We start from the raw sequence: 14,028 nt of genomic DNA on the forward strand, positions 1-14,028 counted from the left end.
ACCGAGAGAAGACTTGGACCAACCTGCTCCTCTATATGCCTGAGGTGCATCTCTGATCAGCCTGCTTCTGCTACTTTCTTATGCGCAGCAGCAAATCCTGTTGAGCGGTCCTGTATGAAAGGGGAACCCGGCCTCCTGGAACTCTCATCGGCTACAGTGTCCTACTCCGTACCGCTGGAGATTTTCGACTTTCATAAAAGTGACTGAGTCCAAACATAGAAATCGTCATTGAGACTTTGGCCAGCAGCTCCCCGATGATGACTCTCCTTCCTCTCTCACACATTCTGCAGTCTTGTCCTGCTGAACTTTACCTTCTCAGAACATTTTTCTTGAAAATGTTTCTAAATGAAAAGGTAAGCGCCGACCGGGCCCAATCCACTTCCTGTATACAACCCACACTTCATTGCAGTTGTCCATATTTTTCAACTTTGACTTGGTTTGATGTGCCTAGATGTCCGCGGTTGCCTCTTTTAAGCACTAGTTTTTAGTAAAATCTTTCAAAATGAATAGCTCTGTATGATTTTTCTTGTGTTGTTTTTACTTTGTGACTGTTTGTGTGCTGCATAAATACTTTACACATTGCCTATAAGTTAATCCTGACTGCTTTTGTGCACAGCTACCCTAGGTTAAACACAGTTTAATTTAGTGACTTTTTGTTGTTCACCCTCTAAGGATTGTGGCTTTTTTTATTTAATAGGGGTCAAATCCCTTCAACAAACAACCCATTTTCTCACAACCTCCATTCCAGGGTGCAACAAATTCTTATGCCCACAGTACCAAATCACCAACCAAAATGCCACTGAACCGGTCACCAGCTAACTTAGTATAAAAAACACACTTCTAAGCAACCAATACACATATGTTGCCACCCAAATGCCGCACACACTGCTAGCTAACAGCCACATTTACTGCTGCCTTCTACCAGTCAACAGCCACACACTCTACCAGACAACATCCACACATTCCCCAGCCAACAGCCACACATAGTGGCAGCCAACAGCCACACAATTGCCCCTGCACACATACTGCCAACCACTGTGCGGGGTTAGTGCCTTTACCAGAGTGTCAGGTCGACCTTGATCACCTGTCTTCTACCTACTTGATTTCCCTATGAAAAAAACCTAGGCTAAGCTTTTGCTACCAGTTTATGACTGTCTCACCCAGATTCCTAATGACTAGCTGACTGAGGGTACTTGTAAAGCGCACTTATGTCGAGGCGTCTTAGCACTGGGTAGAGAAATCTGAGAGTACACTGACTTTAGCACTGCATAAAGAGCCTGGTCTAATAACACAGGGGGTGGCAGGGGCACCTTTACTAATGCCTCACCATGGTAGTATGATTAGGCTCAGAAAGACTTTTCTTTCAGGGACCTTGAGAGATCTCACTGCACTAAATCTGACTTCTTTCAGTGTGTGGAAATATGTTGGGGGTGACTAAGGATGCACTTGCAAGCATTGGAGGTTCCCCCATAGCCACCTACCATGAAAATCCATTGACGTTCTCCACACTGCAGAAGTAATGCGGAATATATCAATGGGTCATCCACTGCTTGGTAGCGGTTTAATCAAAAGACAAAGCCAACATGTATTTTGTGGTATGCATCAGAAAAAAACACTTATTCAGAGCTGTAGGAAATACATGTGAAAAGGAAAACTACAAATATACCAAGACTACAGTACAATTGTAATAATAAACTTTAAGTACAGCATGTCAAGCATACATAGACATATAGAGCCTGCTTTAGATCTCAGCAGATGAGTTACTCTGTCACAACGGTGATGGATAACCCATCCGCCGAAATATAAATCTCATTACATTCTATGGAATTTACATAGGAGTAACCCCAAAGCTGAGATCTAAATCAGGCCCATAGTCATTTATAGTTTGAGGAAGAAACAAGTCCAAATCATCTGCTTGAATATTAAACGTTCAATGCAATATCCACTGAACTTCGCTACAATATTAATTCCAATATCCTCTCGACTGTTATCATAGGTGCCAGTGAAAAGACCATGTATTTACATATAAAATGTAATCCTAAAATAAGTGTCATTCAAATAGACATCATTGATTTGATATCTGGATAGCCAGACAAATCAGGTATATATACTCACACTTATATAAATAAATAAAGTGTACCCCAAGTAATGTGTCTAAATATTATATATGTAATTTAATAACAATTAATCATTATAGTATTGATAATTCCTAAATCTTCCTGAATTTTAAATTATTATCATTTGTCAGGCATTGGTTTATCATAAAAATCTCAAATGCAACAATATTCCTTCTACTTTTAAAAGGATTGTACATGTACTTGATGACAGGCAAGTGTGCTTGGAACAGGTAGAGAAACCCTTTTAAGCTTTAATTTACATCACAGGAAAATGTGCTTACTGATGCAAAAAGGTGTTACTTTACTTTGAAACAGTTTGAACACAAAAGGATGAATATAAAATAAACAGGATAGAAAATGGAAAGAAAAAACATTGGCAGTAAATTTTTAGTATTACCTTATCCCAAGCACTTCACTCAACTTTTTTGGCAGACGTGCCCATGTGATCATGCATAACAGATTCACTAAGTGCAAGGCAGCCAATGGCTGAAGTAGGCTGACCCATTTCTACTTGCTGTATGCTGTGGTGGCTGGAAGCATAATGTAAAAATGTGAATGGAAGTTGAACAGACCAAAGGATGAAGAAGACTGACTGAAAGCTCTTGTATTTATGCATGCGTGAGTGCACGAGATCGGTTGGATTCACGGAGCGTCTACATGCTTAGATATAAAAAAAGTTTTTCTTTTAATATCTCAAAAACTACTGAACCGATTAACACCAAATCACAAAAAGAGCTTCTTCTGGATGAAGGACTGTTGTTGTGTCTAACATCTCTATAGGAATTAAAATGGTAAGTGGTTTTTTTTTATCCCACTTTTTTCATGCATAACTAGAATGAATCAGGAGGTCAATTTTGGGGGAAATTTAGCAAAGATTCATTAAACAGTGTCAAAGTTATAAGCAAGTAAAAAAACGCTTTTCTTATGAAAACTAGGACTTGACTATAACTACATACTGGCAACTGTCAGTATGTAATATATATATATATTTGAGATGTCATGAGTGATGTCATCAGAGACATCACTGACCATGTCATGAGTGATCTAATATGTGATGTCACAGGTAGTGCATTGTGTGGGCGTATGTTATACTTTACTCAGGTAACCATAACTGCTGAATTTTATTGGTTTGTACGAGTGAAATCTGAGCCTAACTATAACATCCCTGTAACCTTTGGTTTATCAGTGATCTAAGGTTTTTTTTTAATTCTATTTCCTAACTATAATGTCCCTATAGCCTTTGTTTTTTCTGAAATAAATGGTAATAGTATACTCAACAATTACAATTCATTGTGAAAGAAAAGCAAAATACAAGAAACATGGAGTTGTCCTCGCTCTGTTATCTTTAGTTCAGGTATAAGTTAGTTTGCACTTTATAATTTACCCATTCTTCTCGATCCATCTAGTCAATGGTGCCCAGATTTGATGGCTTTTTGTATGGAAACGCAGTCCCCTTCTTGCATATATAGTTTTTTGTAAATTATAGTTTGCTTGTAGCCGAGAAAGCCATTGCTGAAACCCGGGGAGAGGGGGGTTAGGATCTAACCAGGCAGATGCTAGAAAAAAGCGAAGGATCGCCATACCAATGAACACTAATTCTTCTCCAGGCTTCCCCTAAATGTCCTGGGCTACCCCAAGTCCTATCAAGGTCGGAGAGAGAGATGTGAACTTCTAAGGCCTCCTAAAAGAAGCTGGTAATTTCTTGTTTCAGTTTACTCAGTGCATCACAGGGGGCAAAGATATAGCTCAGATCTGCCTAATATAAAGCACACCAGGGACAAAGAGTTCCTCTCCCCGACCCCCATTTAGCAATCCTTTTCGAGGTGTAACAAAGCAAAAAGCAGGTTTCATAATATTGAGCCTGGAGTCAGGCCGGGATTAAAATATTCTGTGCTAGTTTGACTGAGTGAAAAAATAGATTTTCTAGGATTCCAGTCTCCGCTTTCCACTTTTAAGCCTGATCTTCCATGTCATCTATTATTAGTGAATTAAAAACATTATAAACCACTCCAATAGATCTCTATTCTTTCTTAATGTATCTAGAATATCCTTATTAGCTAACCCTATTGGGCTCCCCCGTTCCTATTTATAAAATCTCAAATGTATAGATATTTGTAAAAATCGCTCCGATCTAGCCTATAACATTGTCTACGGTTTTCGAAAGAGTCAAGCCCTGTTGGAGAAAAAAAGGCTCCACGCTTAGTCAAACCCGCATCACCCATCTTTTAATGATTGGGCTTTTAAAAATGTCTGGCAAGTTGGAGTTGTTACAAAGTGGTGTGTAGAAGTTCAACGACCCAAACCAATTATTTCTGGACTGATTTCATAATAGAATTATTCCCCTTGTAGCGTTTTAAAGTGAACCTTCTTATAGTGATTGTCATTTAGATATCGCCAGCCCCAGCCCCACGCTTCTGCCCCCATTACGAGTTCCAGCGGGGCCGGTATTTCTTCTGTCATGTTATCTCTTGGTCTCTCCTGTCTAAGAACTAGATTATATAGTAATGTAGTGGCCCAGTAATAGAGTCTAATATTTGGTAGAGCCAGTCCTACCTTTTCCTTGGATAAAGAGAGACATTTATATGCTCTCCTAGGCTTAGCATATGGCCAAATGAATCAGGAAAATAAGTCTTCAATTCCTTTGAGACAGTTAGTGTTGAATTCAAGCGGGATTGCACGCAGCAGATACAAAAACTTGGGAAAAAACAACATTTTGATAATATTACATCTGCCGATAATGGATAAGTGTAGATTATTCAATCTCACCAGGTCTGGTTTTGTTTTAACAATTAGTGGCTCTACATTATCTTGAACAATGTTATCGATATTTGCAGAGATATCGACACTGAGATATAATGCATTTTTGACTACTCAAGCATCATTAGTCGTTATGTTCTTATTACAGAAAATTTGTGTTTTGCTACGATTGAGGGAGTACCCTGAGAGTGTCCCAAATCTTGCCGCCTTTATTCGATTTCAACTATAGCCGTATCAGGATTGGGAGTCACTAGAGCAATATCATCAGCGTATGCCATAACTTTGGTTTCCCAACCATGGGTTACGATAGGCCTAATAGCCTTGTTGTGTTCCAATTCGTGTAAGAAGGGATTTAAATAAATTTCGTATAGTAGCGACGAGGTTGGGCATCCCAGTTGGGTATCCCTCGTTATTTTAAAAGTGTCTGTAAGTGCTTCATTAATAAAAAGTCTTGCGGTAGGACGAAAGTAAAGCATTTTGAAAGCCTGTAGAAATCCCTTTTCTATTCCGACCCTTGACAGGGTTTCCCATAAAAAAGGCCAGGAGACCCTGTCAAAGGCCTTTTCTGCATGTAACAGAATTAGTGCGATTGGGTCACTAGAGATGTTTGCGGCATCCAGAAGTGAGATGACCCTTCTAATATGATCCGTTGTCCCCGACCCAGGTATAAACCCATGTTGTCGGATAGAAATAACTTTATGAATTACAGAGGCCAAACGAGTAGCAAGAATTTTTTAATAAATCCTGCTGTCACCATTGATTAATGTTATAGGGCGGTAACACCTGGGTTCCGATGGTGTTTTATGTGTTTTAAGAAAAACTATGATTTTGGCCTGTGACCAAGATTCCGAAGGTCTACCGCCCATGACTACAAGTATGAATAGCTGCGTTATGCACTCTTTCAGTTGTGTTGCAAATATTTTTTAGAACTCAAGGGGTATGCTATCTAGACCAGTGGCCTTATCGCTAGGGAGGCTGTTCATGCACAATCATATCTCTATCCATTGCAGGAGCTCCTCCAGCTGTACCTGGTCCTCCTGTGAGAATTGTTCTGTTGGAATCAGATTAAGATATGCCACCACAGCTTCTAAATTTCCTGATGTATCCTCACAATAAAGCTCTTGGTAGTATGAGTAGAATACATTTCGAATTCCTGCTGTGCTGAGATCATCCTTTCACTGAATCTTTTATTCTGACTTGGTTTTTGTCTGGAAGTGGTAGCAAGATGATGATCCATCTGCTCACTACACTCATATGCTCCCTCCCCCACGGGGCAAGTTTGTCTGCAGCACCTTTAGCTATTATCTCCATAATTACTGACTTAGCAACAATCACTTTTGCCTGTGCTTCTGCAGGTTCGCCCCCAGTCTGGAGCACTGTGATCAGTTCCTCTTCTGCAGTGGCTAATCTGCCTTGTGAATTATTTATCTCAAAGCCCTTTTCTTTATTCAGGGATAGTGAGAATCTGAGTGTTTCCCCCGTATACCTGCTTTTAGCGTATCCCAAACAACTTCAATTCCAGTGCTCCCTATATTCTCCTTAAGAAATTGGGGGATCCACTCCCTCATATAATCACAGTATTCTTCATTGAAAAGAAGGACACGTTCCAGGCTCCATGTGAAAACACCCCCGCCCTTAGGCCCTCTCTTATTGAGCTCTACAATTAGGCGGTTATGATCAGCCATTATGCGAGGGGTTTTCTTGATCGAGCAGTCGTGCAGAAGAGTCTGAGACACTAATATAAAGTCTATTCTTGCATGTTTGTTGTAATGCCTGTTCCAAAGATCAGTAAGCGCATGTTCTAGACAGAGTGCACTTAATGCCTGAAACATCTTTGGTTTACGTCCACTTTATAACCAGTCAGATTCTAAACTTATATTCTTGTCGGCAGGCAAGTTTATGTCGAAATCCCCACATATTATTATCGGGAGTGGCCAGGCAGCTAATCCATTATTACAATGAAGAATTATTGTTGGATCATCTAAGGTGCTGCCATATATGGAGCATATAGTGATTAGATCTCCATTATTCCTGCAGCATTCAGTGATTACCCACCTCCCGAGCAGGTCAAGTAATGTGCGTTTGAATTGTAAAGAACAATTAGATGTCCGAGAATTATGTGTCGTGGCCCACACCAATGTGTACCTGAGCGTTCCTAATAAGTGTATCTGCATATTTTCAATATGTGTTTCTTGCATACAGATCACATCGGCCTTTAATAACCAAAGTCCAGATGCCGTGTTCTGCCTTTCTTTGGGGTCATTGAGACCACACATATTAATTGTAGCTATGCGTAGCTTGCTCATTTGTATTAGATAAAGGACTGTGACTAAAGAAGAACAAAGAGCTGCAAATCTTCTTCCCATTGTGCCAACCCCTTCCTCCCATGCAGCGCCGCCACCCTTCTCCTCCCCTCCCACCACCTGAAGCTGAGGTTACCTGGTATGGCCTGAGCCAGGGTAATGGTATCTGAGAAATCAGAACCTTTTTCCCCGCCGGTCTTCCCCCCCTCATTTGTGACACCCTTAGTGAGAATGAAAAAGCACGCATATTAAAAAGAAGAAATTTGAATTTTCTACAAAGTCTGACTCAAGACTTTTGCCCGCCGTTAATAAAGCCCGGAATTGATCATTCCTACCTGTTATGAGATTCTTAAGCCGGCATGTGCCTTAGAAGAAAAAAAGGAAAGGAAAGATCAAAAAAGAGCAGAATATCTATGATAATAATATTATAGAAGTAAGACGCCATAAAGGCTAAGTTTGTGGGACACTTTACCCCTACGGTTTGCCTCCATTTTGACCATTTTGACTTGTAGATATGCTTCGGCCTGTATTTCGGAGATAAAGCTGCGTATAGTCCCCTTGTATACAATCCTTAGCCGAGATGGATTCTATAGATACCCATTGCCCCCAAGTTATTGAAAGGGGCCAAAGAGCTGTCTCAGCCTCCATCTACGCTTGACCGTGGCATGAGCAAAGTCGGGCCTTGACAAGAAAGTAATTCTGTTAAATTCCCTCTTAGTTGTTGGTCTAGCCAGATCATAGAGTAATTGGCGCAGGAGAAAGTTACCAAAGTATGTGAGCATTGCACAAGGATGCTGAGGACATTTGAAGGTGTTAGAGGAAATCTATCTGCACACTGGTTCTCTTTGTCCCGGGCCCAGGTGTGCAGATCCGGGAAGGCCCCCTTGAGGAGCGTGATCATGAAGGTCCTGGGATCGTTCCCTTCTGCTCCTTCCAGAATGCCAAGAATGCGGAGGTTATTGCGCCGTTGTCAATTCACTTGTTCCTTCTTTTCCCACATTAGGTCCTTGACTATGGCCTCATATTCATCTCCTTGTGCCTTCAGAGTGACTAGATCCTTCTCCAGATTTTCAGTCGATACTTCTACGCAGGCCATTCTATCTGCGATTTTAGCACAAATTCTGCCCACCTTCCTTTCAGCCCCTTGCAGTTTTTTGGCAGCTAGTCTAATTTAACCTCCTCCTGGAAGCTCTTGATTGACTGCAACACCACTGCCAGTGCAGACTCATTCTTGGCCCCTCGCTCTCCATCTTCAGTGCTGCCTGTAATTGTTCGATTGCCCCCTTAGGAACCTGTTAAGTCGAACATATTTGAAAATTGTGAAGCCAAATAATCACATTTGCGGTCCCCAGCACTTCCTCTATCGGGGATCTCACATCTTTTTCTCTGGTTCTCCTTTTTCTTTTGGAGTTTTTTCTGCCCATGACTTTGTGTAGGTTGATCTGAGTTTGAGCTGCTATTTCTGAGTCATCAGTTAAGGAATGAAACTTCTCCAAATTGTCAGGTGTCTTGGGCAAGGGGCGAAGAGATTTCTCAATTCTCTCACCGTTTCTTTATCAGAGACCTTACTGCTGGTTTGCTTCTAGTTGCTCCTAGCTTTTCTCCTGTATTATCATTATGCTTTTGTTGGTCATCTGGGGACCCCAGGCTCGGAGTTTTACTAGTAATCACTTTGTGGTCAGCTTCCAGGCTGGCAATTGGGGTTGATTGAAGATCAGGGCATACTATGACCTCTGGCGCTGCAATTGAGGGAGCTGCAGGATCATCAGCTTCAGTTTGGTCATTCAGTCCCTCTTCCCCTTTATGTTCCTCCTCCTGAGCCTTGTGTACTTTTCCCTTGCTTGGACGAAAGCTGCTGGTAATTAGCGGTTGACAATTGCCAGGGTCCCTAAGGGTTTTCATCTGCGCTTTTTTGGCGATATCTGTTCTGTCCATCTTGCCTGCACTCTCGCTTTTCTCGCCTTTCTCGCCATTTCAAATCTCTCCCCCACCTTGCTCTTGGCCCAGCACGTGTCAAGCGTTTTTTGCTGATTTTCGGCAGTCGTGGAGCTGGGCTGCGTTACTGCAGTCATTGCAGGGATAGAAAGCTTCATAGTTTTAGGCTTCAGTGTTTTTGCCCCCCCGACCAGCCATCCTTACTTGTCTATGGCCAAGTCCCCTGCTGCAGCAATGTTTCCTGCGAGTGTAGTATGCTGCAAGGACACCAGCCTGCCGTTCATGTAACTAACATGCCAGGGGAGCTTCCTTCGGTGCCAACAGGGCTCTGTAGATCACCAACAGTATCCGCCAGAGTGACAATGCGGCGGGAGAATCCTGCTGCAGGGCTGGAAACATCAGGGATGCCAGATCCGGGTAGAATGTATTGGAGTTTGCCGGCAGGAAAGATTGCTTCCACGCTTCACCGGTTCCTGTTTGCTCATTTCAATTGGCGAAAGTGAGCAAGATTTTCAGGTATTGAAGCTGCTTCATTTGTTTATCCCCCTAGAAGCATTCTGATTGCAGTTTCAAGGGTATAAGGGGTAGGTTTGCAGTTTCTAGGAGTCTGACCGGCAGAGCATCGAAGACAGACTGTTACTCAGACGCAATCTTGCCTCCGCAAACTTTGGTTTCCAAAAGCAATCAAAGTTCTTTCAGTGAATTTCTACGTTTTCTTAAATTCGATTTTCTAACAATTACGTCTCTGTGACCTTTGGTTTTTAAAGTGAATCTGTAACTTTTTAAAAGTTATTTCCTAACTGTAACCACTAACCTTTGACACCAATGAGCACATGTACAAAGAAATGGCGGAGCGTGTTGTTAGCCTCCTTGGCTTAACGACACGTTCGCCACTTCTGAAAAACATGGCTGCACCATATTTACAAGAATATACTGCAGCCCTGCGTTTCCCCTGTGCTTTGGCGCTAAGTTTAGTAGCCTAGCGCCAACGCAGGCACCTTTCTACCATAGTACAAGGGTGGGGTGTCTGCGTTCAGGGGAATATTGTTTATGCTCCCTTCCCATACATAAACAATCTTTAAATGCTTAAAGCATCACACATAGAAGTTGCAAAACGGCCTTTTAAAAAAAATATATTGTTTGTGTGCAGGAAGGAGGACCTTCCTGTACACAAACAATCATTGGCCTTTTGATGTTTTCATGTGTGTTGCACAACTCGGGTAAGACAAGGTTTCCCTGTTCTTAATCCTGGCACTGCCTCCTATTTACATTTCCCTAGTGAATAGGAGGCAGCATCAGATCATTGGGTGTTGCGGTGGAACATCCACAGTAAAACCCATTGCCCTCCCCTTTCACGCTAAGCATAGCATGAAAGGGCGCCTTATTCGCAAGGGAGCGTTACATCACATTAAGTGGCTTAACGCTGTCTTGTAAATAAAGCAAAAGGGGCTTGTACATATACTCCTGCATGTGTTAGTGAGTGCATGAGTGTCTCAGTGGGTTTATGAGTGTCTGAGTATGTTTGTGATTGATTACGCACTTGTATAGCACACGACTACCCGTAGGCATCTCGGCGCTTGTACGAATTCCGCCGAGGAACCCATCCTGGCCTTTCCCTGTGAGGAGCCCACTCCTGGGCACCCCCAAGGTGAAGTCAGGCATCCTCAGCGTTGTTGGGGCCGTTGTAGAGATTAAGCAAGCTATTGCCCAGAGGTGCAGAGTGGGACTCATGATTAGAATAGGCACCGAGGCGAGAATTATCAGGTTCGAGGAAATTGAGCCAGAGACCCGCAGAGGCGGGAATTGAACCCTGGTCCCAGCCAGACTACTGCATCAGGGTCTGCCGCTCTAACCATCTATCCGGATCCCGGTAGAGATGGGTAGGCGAAACAGCACTGGTCGAGGCTTTGAGAACCATTAAACCCCTATTGGCTCTCTCCCTCGAAACCACACCTACCGGGTACTGTTGACACCTGGACTCCTTGACCTATAGGCAAGAGCGGGTACACCCAGGTAGTACAACAGTTACAAATTGATGTGTATAGGTTGACACTTTCAGGTCTTCCTTTTGTGATAGATGTAACAATTTAATAAGGTCCTGAAGAATCGCAGCATAATCGCAGAAGCGAGAAACATGTTGACCTCACGTAACGCTGTGTAGTCCTAGATCGTGATACAGAACCTAATTTCTGGCGATCGTAGGCCACCCACTTGTTTTACTTATAGTAGGGGAACCACCAGAATAAATTGCTCTCCGGTATCCCTTGCTATATTTTAACACACCCACCTACACTATCCACTTCTTACCTGGCCCCTCACTTGCACTTCACCCACAGGCTGTTGGAAAAAAGATCTCCGATAAAGAGCCCCTCCTAGAGGTGAGCCCGTTGGACATTGCACCGCCTGCCCAACGAGGAGCAACGGCCGATGATGAAGCATGACACTCGCAAGGGTGTGTGAGGCCATTCATTCCAACTAATGGGATGCCCAGGGGAGCACTCCACTGAGCACTACCCCCTCATCAATTTTCATCCTCTCTTGACCGTATTACTATTACTCTTCGTCTAGGAACAACTGAGTCCCTTTCTTGTTAATCATTGCTCTAACCATTGAGCCACACTTCCCTTCCCTTGTAAGTGGGTGTCAGAAAGTATGAGTGGGGCTGTAAGTGGCTATATGAGTGTCTGATTGGATCTGTGAGTGGGTGTGTGCGCCCTTGATAGGGGTGGGTGGTAAATTCCATTCCGCTTGCAGAGTTTGCAGAGTTTTGCTACACCCCTTAGAATGCATAGCTCAGCAAAAACTGCTGGCGGAGCAGAGTTTACCGGCGTGCTCACCCCTTGGCTTCATCCCCCAACCAGTAGTGCTGCAGGAGACCCCTTTCAACAGTGATTGTAAAAGGAGGTGGGGCCTCCAATGAGTACTGAGCAATCCTGGTGTGGGGAACTTACTTGTGGCAACAATAGGGGTTATTGGCCCACAGTGACCCTCAGCAGCCAAGGGGACATCATACCCCAACCAGTAGTGAGCCTGGAGGCTCCTTTGCAGAGTGGTTGAGAAAGGGGGCAGGACCTTTGACTGGGTCTGAGCAATCCTGCTTTAGGGGACTTACTTGTGACAACAATGGGGGTTCTTGGCCCCAACGTCCCTCAGCAGCCAAGGTGACTTCATCCCCCAACCAGTAGTGCGCCTGGAGGCCCTTTTGCAGAGTGGTTGAGAAAGGGAGTGGGGCCTCCGACAAGGTCTGAGTAATCCTGCTGTGGGGGACTTACTTGTGGCAACAATAGGGTTTTTTGTCCCCAACGTCCCTCAGCAGCCAAGGGGAATTCATCCCCCAACCAGTAGTGCGCCTGGAGGCCCTTTTGCAGAATGGTTGAGAAAGGGATTGGGGCCTCCGACAAGGTCTGAGTAATCCTGCTGTGGGGGACTTACTTGTGGCAACAATAGGGTTTCTTGGCTCACAACGACCCTCAGCAACCAAGGGGACTTTAGCTTCCAACCAGTAGTGTTACAGGTGGCACTTTTGAAGAGTGGTTGAGAAAGGGGGCAGGATCTCCGACGAGGTCTGAGCAATCCTGCTATGAGGGACCTACTTGTTGCAATAACAGGGGTTCTTGGTTCCCAACGACCCTCCGCAGCCAAGGGGACTTCATCCCCCAACCAGTGGTGCGCCAGGAGGCCCTTTTGCAGAACGCTTTAGAAAGGGGCAGAGCCTCCCACGGGGTCTGAGCAATCCCGCTGTGAGGAACATACTTATGGGTGTTATTTAGCCCAGGGAGGTGATGGTCCTCAGGTTCATTGAGCCTCAGGAGAGGGACCAGTGTGTTCCCCTCCTTTTTTTTAAAAATGCCCCTGGGACCTGGCCCTCCCAGGGGCTGTATTCAAAACAAGTGCTGGAGACCACGCTTGTTTTATCCCTTCATTTTTGCTGTGAATTTGTGACCCCACCACCACCACAGCTAGGGGGTCACGGTATTCCTACCAAGTCCCCATTTCTTTATTTTAAACGTTTTTTGTGGGGACTTGGCTCATGCTGAGTCCCAAGATGGCTGCCAACACTTCCTGGTTGAAGTGTTGGCAGCCAATCAGAATACAGCACTGCACTGATACTGTTGAGTCTGCGTCCTTATATATATATTTTTTTACCTTTAATCCATATAAAACTACTGAACGGATTTACAGCAAATCACAAAAAGCGTGATTTCCTTAACAAAATCTACCTTTCTGACAAATTTGGTGAATTTCGTTCAGCAGTTTGGGCTATAGTTGTGTTTAAAGCCCCTATGGGAAAATGCTTGTGGAAAATCTCTCGGCCCCCGCTTGAAGGCTCAAGCGGCAGGTTTTTTAATGCTAGCTCATGTCTCTTTCCATTCCCTAACTATGACCTCACTATAACCCTTGTGTGTAGCTATAGTTAGGTCATTGTTATGGTATAACTTTGGTGCCGTTTGATGAATTTCCATGAAATGTTCCAAAACAAGAAGATCACCTATCTTGGCTCCTTCATGAATCGCTTTGTGCTAATCTGTTGAGCGTGGGCCAAGAAAAAAGATTCCCTAAACGTTGATTTCTCAGATGAATTGCAATAGGAAACTTTGCTCTCTGATCCAGAAAAGTTACTTGAATTGAATTATACTAAATATACCAGAAGGTTAGAACTTTGTTCAGAAATCTTACATATTCTGATGCAGTGTAAATCCGTTAAGCCATTTTTAAGGAGGTATTGTTTAAAGAGGGGTTCAGGGTGAGTTTGAAGGGGTTAAAAAGTTAGGTATATCTGGAAGGTTGGTCCTTGTGAAGTGTTATGGGAGTCTTGCAGTAAAAAACAGGCCTTCTGATTGGCCGAGGAAGTTTTTCTCCCATCAGTCATTTTGATACCAAAGGTCCGGTCTAGTTCTTTAAATACTGAGCTATCT

At 43.5% G+C, this 14,028-nt stretch overlaps 1 protein-coding gene across 6 annotated transcripts in view; it reads left to right on the forward strand.

Annotated features, from left to right (window-relative positions):
- Positions 1-14,028, forward strand: part of LOC144822412 (multidrug and toxin extrusion protein 1-like) — an 887,289-nt gene that overhangs the window by 805,782 nt on the left and 67,479 nt on the right. The window lies entirely within an intron of this gene.

Source organism: Lissotriton helveticus, chromosome 3_1 (genome assembly GCF_964261635.1).
Source record: "Lissotriton helveticus chromosome 3_1, aLisHel1.1, whole genome shotgun sequence".
Taxonomy (NCBI): domain Eukaryota; kingdom Metazoa; phylum Chordata; class Amphibia; order Caudata; family Salamandridae; genus Lissotriton; species Lissotriton helveticus.